The sequence below is a fragment of the Schistocerca americana genome, chromosome 3, assembly GCF_021461395.2.
Source record: "Schistocerca americana isolate TAMUIC-IGC-003095 chromosome 3, iqSchAmer2.1, whole genome shotgun sequence".
NCBI lineage: Eukaryota > Metazoa > Arthropoda > Insecta > Orthoptera > Acrididae > Schistocerca > Schistocerca americana.
The window spans coordinates 168994767-169014409 of NC_060121.1; the positions used below are offsets into that span (position 1 = coordinate 168994767).

Here is a 19643-nt window from a genome sequence, read left to right on the forward strand (position 1 = left end):
GGAACAGGGTCTGCGAGACTGGACTGTGCAGCAATGGTCAGAGGAATCACTTTTCTTCTTACATCAGATCGATTTTCGAGATAAGCAGTCTTCCGGGCGAACGGTTGCTCGAAACATTCATCGTGTCACGCAAGTGGGGCACTATTATAGTACAGGGGCCATTTTTTAGCGTTGGAGAAAAACAGGGAAACACCGCAAGAATTGAATGCTTGGACATAAACGCAGATGCTAGCCAAGCTACAGGCTGTTTTGTTGTACTTAACCACGAAAATCACCTGTGCAATGTCCTCAGTATGCCGCAAGTGTCAGTGTTGATTAGAACAGTGTTCTGTTGTTGTGAGTATCGCAGCCAAGTGAATTCGAATGTGGGAAAAGTAGCCGAAGTGTTAGATGTTTCAGGAGGCACCATATCGAAGATTTACACCGCTAAGACACAAAGCCGACAAAAGTATGTATCGAGACATCTTGACGGTCACCGAAGAGGACAACATCTAAAAAGGTTGTTGGAGAAGTGAATATCGAGCTCGAGAATACTGTCAGCCCCAAAACAATACGAAGGGAGCTACAGAGGCAGAGAATAAGAGGGTGAGCTGCAGTTCCAAAACCGATCATCATGGAGTAATGCGAGAAAGTCATGTGATCGGATATGTCTTGTTTCACACTGTTTGCAATTTCAGGCCGAGTTTACAGCCCAAGAGTGAAACATGTCGGGAGTTCGGTGATAATTTGGGCAGCCAGATCGTAGAGTTCTGAGCTGTCCCACGATAGAGAGTTGCGTCACCTCTTTGATCTATTGAGGGGAAGTGTGGTCGTGCTGCCAGGATGTGTGGTTGCTCCCAGTGTGGGCTGGCGGGGCTTCGAGGCAGAGCGCACGGGGAAGTGCTGGTGACGGTGCGACTGCTGGGTCGAGTTGTGAGGCGCCGTTAGTCGCGTGTAGAGGGCCCGTTACTGACGTGAAGCGTGCCGGGCTCGTTCTTGTGTATGCGAGGAGAAGTTCCTCGACGGGACTCTGATTACTCGCGTTTTGCCAGTGGAGTTTTGTTTCAGCCGTTTACTGCCGCGCTTCTCTTGTTGTTGACTGTGCCACTTCCCTGAATCGATTACCGTCGCGGCCACCGTTAGTGTCTACGTTGACGTTTCTGTGTAGGAACATCGCCCCAGGGCTTGTTTTATGGGATAGTGGGGTTTTATCTTGATGATCTGTAAGCCGCTTAACATGGACAAATTGTTGGCAGAACCTCTGATGTTGGTGTGCCGGCCAATTCGTTACCTATTGGAGTGAACTTGGTGCCAATTTGTTTCGGTTCCTCTTACCGGAGAGCTTAAGCTACTGTTTTGGGTGTATTGTTTTCTGTATTCCGCTTGGAAAGTTGCGTTCGTCGCCTCTGTGATGTCCGCTCCCTTTGCATGTGAAATCTTACTTAAAGTGGTATAATAAAGTGTTGCCTGTGTTTAAAATGATTACGTATGTGTTACAGAAGGCGGAGATCTCAGTATTCTTCAGGCTGTCCGTGTTGTAAGGAGTCTCGATGCTTTTCTCGGGGGTGACCTTGCCCCTACTGTTTCCTTCACCCTTGTAAAATTGAAGAAACACTTTACAATTGTAGGGCAGCAGGGAGTTAGTTTCCGTTATTTGGTATTATTTCCGCCGGGAGGACCTTAGGAATTTATTTTTAAATTTTTGCGGAAGCTATTAAAGTCTCTTTCCTACTAATTAATTTTATTACGTTTGATTGAATATTCAAATCATGAAAGGTATTTTGTTCATCAGCGTTCTGCATTTAATTGCTGAATATTATTAGTTGGATTTGTCTTGTAAATTGTTCTGAAAGTCACAAATTTCTACATTTAGATCTTGTCCTATTTTAATCAACGTGATCCACTTTAATTTTAATAGCTGTGAGTTAGTAAATTACGTTCACATGAATGAACGTAACAATATTCTTGGATTCCTTACGGCTCAGTACGCAGGAAGTGTGTTACATAGGTCATGAGCCCCATTGTTACTGTCATAGGTCGCATTACTGCCAAGGTTTATGTGACCATTTTGGCTGAACATTATTCACCAATAGCGATGGTAGACTCCAAGAAGACAGGTCCGCTTTTCAGTCAGGTTTCATCGTCCCGGGATGGTTTTCTAAACACGGGGATGAATTGTCTTAGGGCGTCTAGTCACGGTTCACGGTTCGTGCGTCTCCCCCCCCCCCCCCCCCCAATTCCCCAATAGCGATGGTAGACTCCAAGAAGACAGGTCCGCTTTTCAGTCAGGTTTCATCGTCCCGGGATGGTTTTCTAAGCACGGGGATGAATTGTCTTAGGGCGTCTAGTCACGGTTCACGGTTCGTGCGTCTCCCCCCCCCCCCCCCCAATTCCCCAATAGCGATGGTAGACTCCAAGAAGACAGATCCGCTTTTCAGTCAGGTTTCATCGTCCCGGGATGGTTTTCTAAGCACGGGGATGAATTGTCTTAGGGCGTCTAGTCACGGTTCACGGTCGTGTGTCTCCCCCCCCCCCCTCCCCCTCGGAGGTTCGAGTCCTCCCTCGGCATGGGTGTGTGTATTGACCTTTAGTTAGTTTAATGAGTGTGTAAGCCTAGGGACCGATGACGTCAGCAGTTTGGTCCCACAGTACTCACCACAAATTAAAAAAAAAAAAAAATTGTTGCACCTCACCTCCCTGCCAAGTCACCATATTTCACTATTACTAAGCCTTCGTTGCCTACTTTGGAGAGAAGGGCTGTGATTGCTATTTATTTCCATCATCGTTACCTCAACTTTCCACTATTTTGCAGGACGTATGGTATAATATACCCATTGCGAGACGACTGGAAACTGTTTTGAACGCCAACGGATTACCTACACCATGTTAGGCGAAGCAGTGTGTTGTGTTTGTGATGTTGCGATATTTTTTTTCTTGGGACTGTGGTAGTTATCGGACGTGTCGTGAGAACTGAGCACTGTGTGCATTTTCGTGGACCACAAGTTTTCTCAGTGCTTTGTGGTGTTTTCTGATGGCGTTGGCACATTCTAAAAGGATACATGTCTGCTCCATAAGGCTATAATCGTGCTATATTGGCTTGACGAGCTTGTTTTTAACCTCTTGTTGATGTCATAGTCTCCAAATCTGTTGGTCTGAAACCGGTGAAACTGAAATCACTCCGGGGCACATACTATGACGTACTGAATGCATGACACTCAAAATCTCTGCAGTATTGCATTCCAAAGAATAATCAAAACACTATTAAACAGGTGATGATAATGGTTTGGCTTATCAGCATATCATAAAAAAAACTGGACATAAGAGAATGTTACATCAGGTTTTTTCTTGCTTACACGACTGGCAATGAGTTTTTGCAAATGTAAACTAGGGATGTATGTCCAGAGAGATTAAAAGTAGAATAATCAGATAGAATAACACGTCTGAAGATCAGAAACAGCAGTAAAATTCGTTTGAAGAGCGACGAAAAAATGTATGTAGCTTACAAAGCCGTCATCAGATCGATTCATAAATGGTATTCGGCCCGTGTGGGACCGTTTCCAGGTAAAGTTAATAGAGAAAAAATAGTAGATCCAAATAATATCCATGCGGTTCATTTAGTAGACCGAAGCGTCACAGACATGCCAGCGATCTGTAGTGGCAGATGCTGAAAGAGTTGCCTTGTGCATCACGGAGAGCGATACTTATAAAATTCCGAGAGCAGTAAAGCAGCATATTTCTGCCATATTAATTTCTCGGTACTGTCATTCGTTGTCGCTGAGTCCTGTCACCAATGAAACAAGCTGGGAGCTATATGATAGTTATATACAGGCACTTCCGTCATCCATCACAAAGTGAACTGTGGATTGCAAATGTAAAAGGTAGATACATGGATTGATTTCGCACTCTCAGAATGGCTATCAAGGTAACCTCATACCATACTCCCTGGAATGTAGTGGCTATTTGAGGTAACGATGAGGTGAGTAGCGATCACATCTCTTCTGTCCAAAGTAGACAGAGAAGGTTCAGTAATAGAGAAATATGCTGACTTGGTGGGGAGGAGAGGTACGACAATTCAACCTCGTGCTTAGAAAATCAGCCCGGGACGATTCAACCTAATTGAACTGAATGTGTGTGTCAGAATAATACTAGAGCACTTGGAAAAGTTTGAACAAGACTTAAGCTTGTAGCTTCAAATGCCTTGGGGACTGGCGACCGCATTGTGATACCAGCATATAAAAGAATATTGCTGGTTCTCTACGAAATTGGAGACGAACTATACCAGTCCTGACGCGTAATAGACCGGATAACAGGCACAGAGAAGGAAAGACTTCAATTATTCTCCCCCACCCCCTCCCCGCCGCTCTCTTTCTGTCTCTTCCTGCGTCTTCATCGGTAGCCAACTTGATTAGCCTGACACTGCCCTAACATTGCCACTGCTGCCGGAACCAAATAACCGCACGGTACTTTCCGAATGAGCTGCGCCTGTTTGTTTTGGCGTGCCGCAGTATTGTGGAGCAGGGATTTAACTAAATGGTTCAAATGGCTCTGAGCACTATGGGACTTAACTGCTGTGGTCATCAGTCCCCTAGAACTTAGAACTACTTAAACCTAACTAACCTAAGGACATCACACACATCCATGCCCGAGACAGGATTCGAACCTGCGACCGTAGCGGTCACGCGGCTCCAGACTGTAGCGCCTAGAACCGCACGGCCACTCCGGCCGGCTAGCAGGGATTTGACTGTTTGTCACAAATGAAGACACGTAACTAAAAGCAAAGGAAAAGCCAATACATCAGTTTATCTTTTCGTAATTATAATTAAAACAGTATGACTCCCGGTACCTCTGAGAATAATAAGATAAAAAAACACATATGCACATATGGTTTCGGTTAACTACCATTTTTAAGAGAATGCTATGAATAAAGAACCGAAAGTTGATGGGTTAAAAGTATATGTTGACATTTAGAGTTTGTCGTGTCTTCGATACTTCGCAGACCTTAAATGTATCATCTGGCTTCAAACAAGTTCTATTAATGCATTTTGACCTTATTTATGTATGCTGGATGTTAGTAAAGCCTGAAAATGTCATTAACTTTTGTCATATACGGGAAGTAAATACTTCTTACCGAGGAATACAGCTCTACATTTTTTCCCATTCCATGTCCAACTGGGAATGGCGAACTGTTATTATATTTTATACATAAAACTCATGATCAGTCAAAATTGTCTCAAAAAACAAGATTTATACTGCCAAAGTCGGTCGTTACTCATCAAAGACAACTATGTCTTCCGAAATGGGAATAGCTGGAATATGGTAACAAATATAAAAATTTACACAAATAAAAACTCCTACAGGTTTTGGAACATTTGTAACTGGAGTTAAATTTCATATCGCTGTATGTGTATTGGTTAGCGTGTGAATTATCGTACTGCCGTTGCCTTGGTCCACTGTTATGGCAGTATACCAGGGAAGCACGATTTCCTTTTATGCATTTCATTCTCCTTCAAAATTGACAGACCGGTCTATTTATAGTTGTATGTCCATTGCAGAGCATCTGTGTCACATCCCGCCAAGTTCAGCGTGGAGTACATGAGGTGCTCATTTGCTAATATTTAGGAGTTCCAAATGCCACAGTAGTAGTCCTGTGTGTCATTTACATGTTACGAGTTACATTTTCGTAGGTAATTCTCTGGACCAAAGATTTTCGTCAGACCTAAATCACAGTGATGTATTGAAATCTCAGGATGCCGTCATGTGCTAATAGAAATATTGTGGTTACGTTTTCCAATTGATTTAGGTAATTATTTATCAAATTCCAAGAGCCGTTAAACTCTCGTTGAAAATCTGCACCTTAAGCATTGTAGATTTTCGCACATTTCAAATGTCAAAACTTCTGTTGTTATTTCGACTTAACACAAAACATACTAAGTCCTATTTACTAATGTTTTCAATAATAAGATTTCTATTTTTTCCCTTGGAAGATCTCTCGAATTACTCTCCGTTTGTGTATTTGGAGGAAACAACCCACTGTTCCTTCTCTTAATCTACTTATCTGCTGGTTCATCGAATACATTACTTCAAGCAAAACGTTTATGTAAATTTACAGTGAACAGTACAAGCTTCCAGAGTACAGGCGAAGTCAAGATCTGTTTAATACAAACAGAATTAAGCGGGGTTTGCTTCCCCCGTATCTCAGCACACACTGGGATCGCCTGCAGGCGACACAGCGACCGTTGTAATTAACACACGCATCCAATCCAGACCATTTACTTTACACTAGGGTGCTGAGCGGTGCTTCTATTCACTAAAGCATTGTCACCAGGTCAATGAATGTCGCAGTATACTCGTGTCTGGAGAGTGAAACTAGTCAAATCCTGAAACACGTAATCTGTGGCGGTTAACCTGTGTATTAATCACTTTCTCAAATAAAATATACTGATGTGGCTCATAAGGTATCCTTCGTTTGAATGCAAACAATTTAGGGTAGGCTTTACAATGACTGCTATTGGTACCGAATGAAACAATAAAGTTTACTATTACCATTCACTGTTTATTTATATCCACGTCATCCCAGTCCCTGAATCCCAGCCGAAATTGTTATTTATGTATAATTTTTCCACTACTGGTAAGATAATTTTTTGTACTTAAAGGTTGCAACATATCACATACCTATAAAAAGGAGGAAGAAATTCAAGTTGTATAAGCTTGACTCAAAAGTATTTGTATACCTCTTGAAATATTTATTATAATGCATGTATTGAGCAACGCAAACGAGATGTCCACAATCCTTTAGAATTTATTTGAAAATAATGATGTTGTTATGGTATACAATCTTCGCACTTCGAGATATTGCTTTTGTACCTCCTTGTAGTAAATAGTTTCCAGACACTATCTTTGTGTACACAATACAACAGTTTGTATGTGATGTGTTACAATAGAGAGAGAGGCTTGTGACCACTAGAGGTATTCTATTTACTTGTTTATTTTCACCTTTAGATATAAGTTTAGTTTTTAGTCAAAAACATCATCAAAACCATGTTCTGAAACAGTGTTTTTGTTTCTCCACTAGGCAGTACCACAAGTGACTCCAGAATCGTAATACAACACACAGATACGTCAAACTAATACCTGTATATCCACCTGATGATGGAAGTTTCAACTTTAAAACGCATTAGGTATATTAATAAAAGACTGATTGGTTACACTAAACTCGCTATTTCAATCGGTATCCTTTCTTTTCTAGAACCAAGGTACTATCAGTTTCCTGTGTCTATCGGCAAACTATGTACTTTTTGTATCCGAACAAGAAATTCCATTCTTATCGCTAAAGAGAAATAAATAATATATATAGAAACTACAGTTACTTCTATCATCTATTATTCTGTGCACTGCACAGTTAATTATAAATTCACTTCTATTATTAGCCACAAATATGTTTAGGAAGTGCACAGATGTTATTAATACACATTCGGACAACCACTTGACAGTTCCACTTCACGGAAACCTAAACGAGCTGGATCGGTGTGAGTGAGCAATATTGATGGCGGAAGAATGGTACAAGAAAGTCTGTAAGGCCTTAGAAGATTATTATCGGCACAACAATAAATTGTTCCTGTAGCGGTCTGTAATCTAATCCAATAGCATGCTCCCAACGATAGCTGGTCACTCCGCAGACGATATGACTGTGGAGCTCCAGCCGCTGCCTATAACGGCATTCAGGCGTATAGGAGGCGGATCGCGGTGATTCGCTGGAGGTGTCCTCTATCCTATTTTTAACTCGATAACGTCGGCTCTTTCGTGGCGGAATCGATGTATTTAGACTCGAGTGATACATGAAAATGCAAGAACACCGAGGTCACTGAAGAAGCTTCAGCAACCCGTTTGATTAACAACGCTACGTAACATCTGAATACCGTCTGTTGTATGCGTCGTTCGTACCACTTTGAGCCGCGGCTCGTTCTTGCCTACACCTCGCACCACGTTCCGGGACTGCCTATCTTTGGGCAGAGGGAGAGGGAGCAAGGTTTGGTCCGAGACGACATCGGGAAGGGACTTGGACACACTTGGAGAGAGGACGGGCGAAAGAGGGCGGTCTCTCTTGTGATCGCATGGATTCCGAGGTTCGTTGAGTGGTGTGTAGACCGAGCACGTGCGGCGTACTTCGATGGCAGTCAGTAAAGGCAACGTGCGCGTATCAAGAAGAAACTGTCCTTCCAGCAGGAAGACATTGGTCGTCTGCCTCCGTGCGATTCTTCCCTCAGACATCGCCTTGGGCAGCAACTCCATCACACGCCTGCAGCAGGACGCCGCTTCCCCATCCCCGCCGTGACCTTTTCTGCACTACACCAGGACAGCAACACTGGAAACTTTCCTTTCTGTTATTGCTTCGTGCTCACCGTGTAAGAGCCTGTGACAGTATCGTTGTGCCAGTGTGTGCCTGTTTACACTGTGACCATGCGTACGGTCATTCAACCCAATTTCTATTAGCGATTGGAACTGTCAATTTTGTCTCGCCGATGATTTGGTAGTAAAAGTATTAACGGTCGCATCGCAGTCACAGCTCAAACTTCACAGCGTGAAGTGCCATTAATTCGAACGTTTCTGAAGTGTGTCTAATTTTAGTATTAAACTTTAAAAAAAAATACATGATAAAAATCGGCTGCTGTGCGGATTGTGTATTTTTCTCATTGAGCGTTTCCTTAATGTTTTACATATTGATGAAATTCTGCTGGTAGTATATTACGTTGATAATGAACTTCGTAAACACACTGGTGTACTGACTGTGCGTTGCGTGTGGCTGCGCGAGTTTTATTTAATCAGTTGGGGTCCCAAACTATTGTCACACCTGATTGTCATGTTTACCTCCTCTAAAAGATTCTGTACGAAGTATTTAGTCGGTACTTTTAAGGCGTCTGCGTAAACCATTACACTGTGTTGCCTTTGTCGGTTACCCAGCTGTTATGACAACATTAAAGGTTGTAAGTTTCATCAGGAATTAATTATCATCGCTTTTCTCAAAAGTTATCATCTCTTTTCTATAGAGATCTTTCAGGCTTGTTTAAGTGTGAGAAGAACTCTGGACTATTCGTTCAAACAAAATAACCATCATTTGCATGATCTTGTTACTTGACCACACGTTATGCCAGTTTTCTTTTTTTTTGGGGGGGGGGGCGGGCCATTCACCCATGTTTGACATTTACCTTCTACTTAGTGCATTATGCAATGTTAAGCTTTGAAAACTTACTGTATCTTCCTTGTGTATTAAGATGACAAGTACAGTGTTTTGTCTTGTTGTGCGAGAGAGTTTGGCGCTGACCCTGTAAGAGCGGGCCTCTGTAGCGATTCATCACAGTAGCTCCCTTGTGGTGAAGTTTCTTAGCGCACAAAACTTTGTCTGTGAAATAACAGCCGCTTTCCCTGCACTTTAGGGAGCGGTTCTTCCAGTGGGCTTAATACGTGGTTCTGTATTACTTTTGTACGCCCCTGTTGCTTGTTCCGATCCGGAATTTAAAGGCAGTTGCCAGAGCTTTGGTGTTGTGCGCTCTTTAGTCGCTTAAAGGGAACTGGAATAAATGGATCTTGCGACGGGCTTACATTGTCAGTAAATGTTAATGTTTGTGTGAAGATCTGTTTGTGTCTATGTTCCACGAAGGCGGAGCCTGTCTACTTGGGGTACCCGTTTGTTGAGCGTCCCGAATTTTATATAGACGCCGGGGCATACTAATAGCCACTGCGTGGCTGGTTCGTAAGCAGAGTGCGTTGGAAGTATTAATGCTCTTCCCTTCTGTTAAGACGCCCCTCCACTACTTTCCTCTAATCAAAGTACTCAGGTTTAATAATTTGTTTCGATATGATTGGTGTCTCTGAATAGCTTGTACCAAAACCAGTTCTAATAACTTTCCTTAAACCAAGCAGTGGAATTTGATTTTCCAATTAAATAAAGTGTTTTCAATCAAATGGTTCAGATAGCTCTGAGCACTAGTGGACTTAACATCTGAGGTCTCCTAGAACTTAGAACTACTTGAACCTAACTAACCTAAGGACATCACACACATCACTGCGCGAGGCAGGAATCGAACCTGCGACCGTAGCTGTCAGTATTCAGTTCCAAACAAAGTTAACGCCTTTTTTCATTGTTTCGAAGGAAAGATCAAAGTTCTGTATTAATTTGTTTGAGTACGATGTTAGATAAATGAAAAACCACCCACGGAAGCCGTGTGCCACACGAATTCATATTGCTATCGTTAAACACTTGCACGTCTAGAACTATAAATACATAGTCCTTCGTTTGTTAGGGTAGAATCATCTTTGGTCGAGAACCGAAACTGCATGCCTCAAACACACATGTTACTTAAACATCGAGATTGGAGCTGAGATCGGTTAGAGGGGGCCAATAAGGTTTGTGGGACAAGGGCGCCACTTCTCATTTCCGCCTGCTGCCGTGAACATGCGCTGCTTTCCCGCTTATTGAACGTACGAAACTATTTAGGAGACAGCGCGTCCCACAAGGATTGGTCAATATTTAAGGATATGAGAGAAACAGTAACTGGAGGCATGAAAGACTAGCGAACATGTGCTCTAAAATGCGTACCTTAGGAGCTATGGGTGAGGGTTCAGTAGACTTGTTTGGCGGTAGTAAAGATAAAGAAGTGTTCGTTGCTTTTTAGATACTCAGTGTACAGCCCATGTTTACTGCGCTTTTCTGCCTCGGATGAACGCTGTGTCATATCCCTGAATCTACCCACTTCTCCTGGGATACTCTGTATTTTTTTGTTTTGTGATACTGGGATTGGACATATTGAAGCGACGTCGTCCAGGATTCTGCCGAGATGGTTGCTAGTTTGTGCTGCTTCTCCGTATTTATCGATTTCATTGCTTTCTTATTTACTCCCGTGAAATGCTTTTTAATCAGACTTCGTGTGAGCAAAGGAAGTTCTCTGATCAGTTTCATTGACTGGTTAAATCCAGTGGGAAATGATATCCATTTACAATTCATTTGAGACTGCAGTCAGTTTGGCTTATTGCTTGTCCACTTATTAATTAATATCATGCCCACGATCGTGTAAATTGGATTGTTTTTCTGTAGGGATTAAAAGTCACGTGGTCCGTTGAAGGAAACCTCGGAACAACTATGGCAACATGTGGATGGGCTCACATGTTGCCGAGATTGTTTCGGCTACGCTACAGAATTGTCGCTGGGAATTTCTTATGCATCATCCACGTAGTCCCGATATCTCTACCTGCGATTTTTTGAATAATACGGAAATTCTTTGCTGTGGATATGCTTCGGTCGAGTAGGTACACGCTTGGATAGAATCATGGTTTTGTAGCAACCGCAAACATTTTTTCCCATGCAGCATGATAAATATACTAGCGCTTATGTCGATTAGTTTTGAAATACCAAACACTTTACTTACTTTTTAGGCTCTCGTACCTCAGTGGTTAAAACGGAACCCTTATACAATTACTTAGTTGTCCTCCTGTCAATCTGTCTGTCTGTCCGATTGTTAAGATCTCTTTCCTCAGGAACGGGTGGAAGTATCAAATTGAAATTCAAGTCGTATACTAAGGTATACATTCGTTGGGCTATAAAAAAGATTTAAGCCCTTTAATCTATGCTATCAAACGTACAAACATTATTGATACTTGGTAACTCACTTATCGAAATCTGTAGGGTACTTCCCGCTCACTTTTAAACACTTTAGGGTACTTGCCTTTTACTTAAAATCATGAAATTTGGAAAGAGCTAACGTTGCATGGTACAAGTAAAGGCGCAAATCCAAATATTATTATTATGTAATTATATCATTCAAAAATTGCCATTACTAACTCAAATTGCATTCGTAGTGTGTTAAAAATCTGAGGAATCACTAGGGTGATTCTGATCTGGTTTTCAGTAATAGGTAGAGTGATAGTAGAGGAAGGTTTCTGTTTGTAATTCACAAATATTTCGTATTAACTGGCTGAGCTATGACGTAGTGAACTCTTCGGCCGCTGTGAAAACAATTCTATTGGCATTCAGCGGTGATGGCGTAAGGCCGTCTGACTGCTGTGCCATAGGGGTGGCGGTCTTCACAGAAACAACCGGTTTTTGGTTACACCGGTCTCTTCCGTTTTCAGTTTAACCTGACTGTTAATACTGCTAAAAATAATCGGTTTCTGAGTGAAACTGTCTTTTCTTTATTGCTGTTATTTCCAGTAATACCCCTCCCGCCGGAGGGCATGGATGTGTGTTTTGTCCTTAGCATAAGTTAGTTTAACGAGTATGTAAGTCTAGGTACCGATGACCTCCGCAGTTTGGTCCCTTAGGAATTCACATTCATTTGATCATTTCCAGTTGTAATGGCAGACTTAGAACAAAGACTGAAAAATTGTAATTGAGGCGAATGAGTTAGGAGATCTCGATCGATATGGGGTTGAGGCTGAGGCAGAAACTGATCTCATTGTCTCCAGCAAAGATGACGGAGGTGAAGGAGATGGGCGGGGTGATGGCGTGAGTGGGAGATCACGAGTTGATGAATTCCTGCATTGTCATATTCGGGTGTTATCAATTACTCACCCTGAACAAAGCACATAATTAAGGCCTGAGTTATAACGTCACGTTTATAATATGTCGATAAAATTATAGTTATGCCAATCAAATTTAGGTTCTTTTTCATGGAACATTGTGGATGTTTTCTCCTACATGACGTCGCAAGTATGTTGTGCCTCCCCCCATTTTTAATCTTTTAAAGCGCTTTTTATAAACTATCTACAGACGTACTGTCTAATACGCCACGCAACGAGCTAATGGGTACAGTATTGTATTAGTAGTGCTTACCGATCCTTGTGTCGTGTGTTTGCTGCTATTTATAAATGTGGGCGTTGTAATTAGAATAGCTCCGACCGCTTTTCCCCCTTTATTTAATAAACTCATATTTCAAAGCGCTGTAATAGTTGCGAATTACTCGTTTTTAATAAAGGCTTTATTTAAAAACTAAAAGTTTCGGTATAGTTGCAATGAAAATTTGATATGTCGGTTTGTTTAGCTGGTTATTAGGATAACATGAAAAAGAGCTGTTATGATCGAGACAGAGTAAATCCAGGAAAATATCGGTTATTCATTACTAATATACCATTATCGATTTTAACGGGTCGATTTTTTCCATCTCTTCCGTGCCACGTCACCACTAACACCTATACGAAATGGTTCAAATGGCTCTGAGCACTATGGGACTTAACATTTCAGGTCATCGGTCCCTACTTAAGCTTAACTAACCTAAGGACATCCCACACATCCATGCCCGAGGCAGGATTCGAACCTGCGACCGTAGCGGTCGCGCGGTTCCAGACTGAAGCGCCTTGAACCGCTCGGCAACAGCGGCCGGCAGGTACCACAGGAATCGCGGTGACTGCATTGTAATTATGACTGTCTTCGAAGAAAAGAGTTTCTTCTGTTCGTATCATTGTGTATTTTGTAAATTCCCCGCTATATGTTTCTGTATGAAACATAGCCCAAATATGCCTCCCACTCTATACGAAATCTTTGTATTACTAAAACTATGTACCCACAAACTGTTACCTAACTTAAACTCCTATGCTAACTTCTGACAATACACAAACCTAATTTGAATCGAACTGTAACTGGTCGGAATACAACTTGTCTTTATATTAAATGCGCAATTAAAGTGAAACAATTTCTTGGCCCTTATAAAAATTTCCACTTACCTTGTGTCTTGATAACTTTGCTGCAGAATTCTCGAAAGAAAAACATCAAACAGCAAGCAGGCAGGGGCTAAGTTAGATTTCTATTTTTAAATAAAATTTTCAGGCAATATTCAGACAGTTCCATGTCATGGTGCATGTGCTATCTCGTAATGATGAACCTTCTTTAAAAGTGCGGTGGAGGTAGTAACTGTTTCTATTAAATTATATTCGAGGTCAACGATTTTAGAATGAAGTACATAAACAAAGCGATACGGTAAATTTTCACGTGATTTTCACACATGATATTGGTCTGTGCAAGACTAATGTTAACAAAGTGAACAAAGACCTGAAATGGGTACAATGTCAACAGATAACCTCTATAAAAACCAAACAGCTCAATTAGTTGATATCTTAATGCATGACTCAGGCAAGTGGGGTGTCCTTTCTCTCAGCTCAGAGCAAGTAACTTACTGACAATAATCATTCCGACAAGCAAGCTGCGCATTGCTGCAGTATTATCTCAAACTTGTTCTCTTTAAAACGTTACATTATTCAAAATTTATATTCTTTTCGCCTTCAAATATATACATCATATTCATCGTTTCTGTCCTTTAGAATAAATATTTCTTCATCTAATAGGTAGAACGGCAAGTCAACACAGCACTACTCAATACATCTCTCACCGACACACCACAATCAAGAATGTATCAGACTGCACAGAGGCAAAGACTGTCACAACAAGACCAAGGCTTGTTTAACAGTAGCATAACTTGCTCTCTTTCTGACCTGTGCACCGATAACTTACAAAAACATAATTACATGCCAACTTCACAATGTCTGTTAGCTTCCGTACTATGCTGCAGCAGTTCTTTCTATATGTCGTCCAAGTTTCATCGAGTTACGTTATTTGGCAGTGACACATCATACGTAATTTGGGTTCGTCCTTAAATTTCGCACACCACTGTACATGTGTGTCGCACGAATTCTACCTGATAGCGCGTACCTAGGAGAGATCTGTTGAAATTATTAAGGTTTCATAAGGTTTCAAGATATTTTGGTTAGCTTAAGCTAGGTACTCGTATCGTTATTTCGCTGCGCTGTGAGGAAGTCCTGGTCAGTGCAGCATATGAGGTAACAAGTAGTCAGATACCTGTTGTATTCACTTAGGGATCATATTTCATTTACAAGGAAATGTGAAAGAGCACTAAAATCAGGTTACTATTGTTATATTAAGTCACAGTTTAAGATATGAAAATATTGACCGGCTTTCGCGTCGTTACTGCATGCATCTGCCGGGAAATACATATTTGACTTTAGCTACATTTCCCCAAAAGACTGTGTAATAGAACAGAACTGAGTTTGAAGAATATGCTAGGAATCCTTTCTAGAGGTCAACACAGAGATGAGAGGTTTCTAAATGCAGACAAGCTTTCTTTTTAAATGTTCCACATGCTGGTACCATCCAAGTGTATTGTTAATCTAGAACCACAACATGTACACAAGTGGAACATTTTGCAGTTATTGTCCAATGATCTCTACAGTTGTTACCCGCAATATTATTGAACAACTGAGAAGATGATAAGCGCAAGAGCACCCACGGACAGTGTCGTATCAAATAATTTCATTTTGGACATTAGGCCGTTTGATTTGTAAACTAGAGCTGCTATTCAAACAGACATTTTAACTGTTACTGCAGCGCACCCAAGAGAACTGCTGCGTGGTATCGAAGTGCTCCTCGGGTACGAATCGATATTGCCTACCAATCACCTGATACATTATCGCAAGAAAAAAAGCGTCAAATACAGCCTCCACTCCACAGATGACTCTGAAAGGCCTAATGATGTTGAAAACCGTCTGTTAAACAGTCTTTCATTGAGTGGATTCCTCCGCGTGATCAGAATCACGATCCAAAGGCTACGTTGTCCATGCTTTCGAATGCAAGCACAGGTTTATGTTTAGTTATGGAGCATATTTGTAAGCAATATTTTAAAGGCAGAGCCTTATCAACCAATCAGGTCGCTAGGCGGTTAGCGCGGAGTTCACCTTGCCCTCGTACATTCGGACAACGCACATTTACGCCTTCTTCCTCTCTCGCTTCGCTTGCAGCTAGACACGGTATTTACATCGTACTGCACGCCGATACCTTAGCAAAAGTTCAGATTATTTAATTTTTTATTTTATTTATTTATTATACCTGGTCTAATTAGGACCATCAGGCCCTCGCTTACATCGGAGCAGGGTTTCATACATAAACACCTTTTTCACCCTACCCTAAGAAAAAACAGTTTTAATGTGCAAAGAGTATTAGTATGATTTAACTGTCTGTAACGGCAATGTGAGCAAGTAATAACATGAATTAATAAGGTTAATACTGTCAATATTTGTACCATTATTGCTGCTACGACCGTTCGTGATAATAGTAATAATAATAACAATAATGATAGTGGCAGACGTGTAATCATGTGTGTAATGTTTGGTTTCTTTGTTCAGATCGAATCATTGTCCGAATATGAAAGGATTAATATCAGTCTGTAATTAGGTCATCTGTGTAAATAGATCACCAACTAATAGTAGGCGGTGTTCAAAAACTCTCTCTGCAGTGCCGTATGATTGTTAGCCGCGCACGCCATATGCCGCAGTGAATATACCGAAATGAAACTCAGTGAAATACAAGTTATTAATTTATTGAATATTCATTTTTACTTTCAAATTTTCACGTAATGGAATATTGGGACAGTCCACTTGAAGGGAAGTAACCCAGGCAGGCGAGAGAGACATTTTGAACACCGTGTATTAACAGGGTGTTGGGTTCGTTTCTTCTTTTGTGAATGTATGGTATTTGTACGATCACGTGGTGCTATTGTGCACATTTGTACGTATGGTTCAGGAATTTCCATGGTCGTTTTAAACAGTAACTGAAATTAACTTCAAACCTACTTTCTCACGAAATAATTATTTCATACGAAGTATTAGGGTCATTTGCACATGTGCTCCTGTAGCCTCTGTTCTCAGTATTTGTCGGTGAAAGCACAGATTACTATAAACAATCTACCTTCAGAAGATCCATTGCACTATAAATATTTACAATCCAATTAAGTGAAATCGCGAATTGCAGAGAACTGTGTAGCCCTTGCATAGTGATTGTCATCTCACGGAGGAATCTACTGAATGGAAGCCTCTTTAATAGACGGCTTTCAACGTCATCAGACCGTTCACAGTCAAGTTACCTGTGGAGGGGTGGCTGTATTGGACGATTTTTTATTGTGATACTCTAGCAGGTGATTGGCAGGCAATATCAATTCAGGAGGTCGAACCCGAGGAGGACTTAGATACCAAGCGGCAGAGTTGTACTAATGAATATTTCGAGACGTTAGCCTAAATTTCACCAATTCATTCTTATGTCATTAGATGTCAGACCATACAAACGGCAGTTCCATTTACGTCGCACATGCTTCTTGTATGAGAAATTACGCTTTCACATGAGCTGCATTAGAACTTCTAAAGACCTTAGATGCAATTTTGTCTCAGTTTAACACATATAAAATATTTGTTTATACAAGGTGATCCATTTGCCCCTACCTATGGGTTTTATGTAACCCACAATGGCTTAAAAAAGCATGTGCAAGATTATCGTAATTTCTCACTCACTATGGGCAAGGTATTAATCTTACAGAAATGATGAACACGACATTTTTGTACGAAATGTAGTCTAGTTATATTTGGCACTGTGATACGTTTTCGCTGGAGGTCACCATTTTCTAGTTATTCAAGAAAAATGCGTTTCAAGGTCACTTGTGTAGTCTTTTGTTGAACAAGGTCCTGTTCATTTCTTCTGTAGGATTAAGAGTTTGTGTGCAGCGAGCGACAGAATTTGAAAATTGGCACGTGATATTTACAGCTGTTGCGGGTTGCATAAAGCCCATGGGCAAGGGCAGTTTAACCACCCTGTATACTTGCTTGCACTACGAAAGTTCGCCACTAGGACTTATTTCACTAACACAGTCAGATCATTAATTGGTCAAATCATGTAGAAAGGAGAATTTTTCACGCCATTAATACTGAAATTATAGCTTATATGCGGCCTTAGGTAGCGAAAATTCGGAAGTAGCGAAGCTTATCAACTTTCTGAAAAGGGATCACAGTGGTCACGCGTCAACAAAATACGACGGAATATACGGAAATCCATTCGAGAAGCCAGCAACTTAGTCACCCTGTGGTGGATCGTTGTAAAGACGATCGAAACGTCAGTTTTAATTCCGATTTTAATTTCAAAACGACTGGGTCTAATGCCCAAGATGGTAGATTAATCTGCCACGAGTAATGAGTATGATGGGCAAACATCTATTAGGCGCACTACGAATGTAGTGTTGTGGACATGTTGGGAATGTGGATCTCACGGGGAGCGTGCAAGGGATAAGTCCCTGCAGACGCACTATCCTCTGTGCCCGCGGTGGCTCAGATGGATAGAGCGTCTGCCATGTAAGCAGGAGATCCCGGGTTCGAGTCCCGGTCGGGGCACACGTTTTCAACATGTCCCCAATGAAGTGTATCAACGCCTGCTTGCAGCTAGGGTGTCTATTTAATTATCATTTCAGATCCATAAATGCTTGAGTGTGGCACGTGCGTGTGTGTGTGTGTGAGTGTGTGTGTGTGTGTGTGTGTGTGTGTGTGTGTGTGTGGGTGGGTGGGTGGATGTGTGTGTGTATGTTTGTGTGTATGTGTTCGAGGTAAACCAGAGTGAGAGAAATGGTGAAGTGAATGAGGAAAAAAAAAAAAAAAAAAGCACACAACACGGGAGCGCCAGATGCGGCTGCTGGGAGAGAGGCTGCAGACAGATGAAGGCTCACAGTGCGAGGGCGGAGGCAGGAGGTGGGGGCGAGGTTCTGATTTCACAAGCCGTTGGCTGTCACGGCTGAACCAAATGGTGGGGAACGAGGCTCGCCGACTAAATGTAGCAGACGAGCCTTCTGCGACCCATGGACTGCGAGAAACGGACCGTTGCCAGCACCTCTCTGCGCGGCGGCATAGCGCGGAAAGGCCCGCTGCTCCGTTGTGTGTGCTGCAAAGGCGGGATGCAGGTGGCGCGTCAGTGCCAGAAAATACTGGGCCGCAGACAGGAATGGAAACTTCCGGGAGACCCGTTTAGAGCGTTACTTAGGGTCAAGCGAGATTTATGCTCCAGTGGTGTCGTCGAGATTCAATAAGCTGTGGTCTCTACAATGGGCAACATCCCAGGACGCTCGAAATGGTATACATAACAGTTTCCTAGAAAATCAGGGCAAAAGGTTTGTAGCGTTCAGTAAGAACATGCAGTCAGTGTCCATAGATACAGGGTAACGGGAAGGAGAAAGCTGGAAAATGAAAAGTTGAGCAATATGAAGTGACAGCATGTAGATCGCAAATAGTGAGTTCGCTGTCGCATTGAGTATCAAAGCCTTTCAGCTGCCTCTTTTGTATGATGTGGAATGATTTTGTCATGGAATTTTAAAATCGAAATAGGAAGATTCCTCGCTAAAATAAGTGTGATAGTATCAAAGATGGACCTTAATGTAAGGAAAATATTTATGAGATCACAGAATCACATACAGGAGAATCATGAGCTGGGTTAAATCTGTAGAGGAAGAGAATCGAAGTACATGAGCTGTGCAGTTGCACCTTTGTTATGAATATTATATGCACTGAAAAGATAGTGAGGGCTTGAGGAAAGATGTAAAGTCTGTCGCGCTCAACCCGTGAATGGGTGGCTATTACCAAAATCTGCTATCAGTGAGTTTGCAGTATTCTTTCCAACACATGTTCTCTCAACCGCTATTGTAACTTTATCAGATTTAGATTCAAACGTTGCAATAAGTATTCCTACTGATATAAACTGTATTTCATTCTTCACAAGACTGAAATCCGACACTGACTTTCGTGTGAAATATCAATCATCCGATTAACAGTGAAAAACAATTTTCGTTGATTTTTAGAACATT

At 41.7% G+C, this 19643-nt stretch overlaps 1 non-coding gene across 1 annotated transcript; it reads left to right on the forward strand.

The window, feature by feature from the left end:
* Positions 1–18111: 18111 nt before the first annotated feature.
* On the forward strand, positions 18112–18186 carry Trnat-ugu. Its single transcript has one exon. It is a non-coding gene; the product is annotated as a tRNA-Thr (tRNA).
* Positions 18187–19643: the final 1457 nt, after the last annotated feature.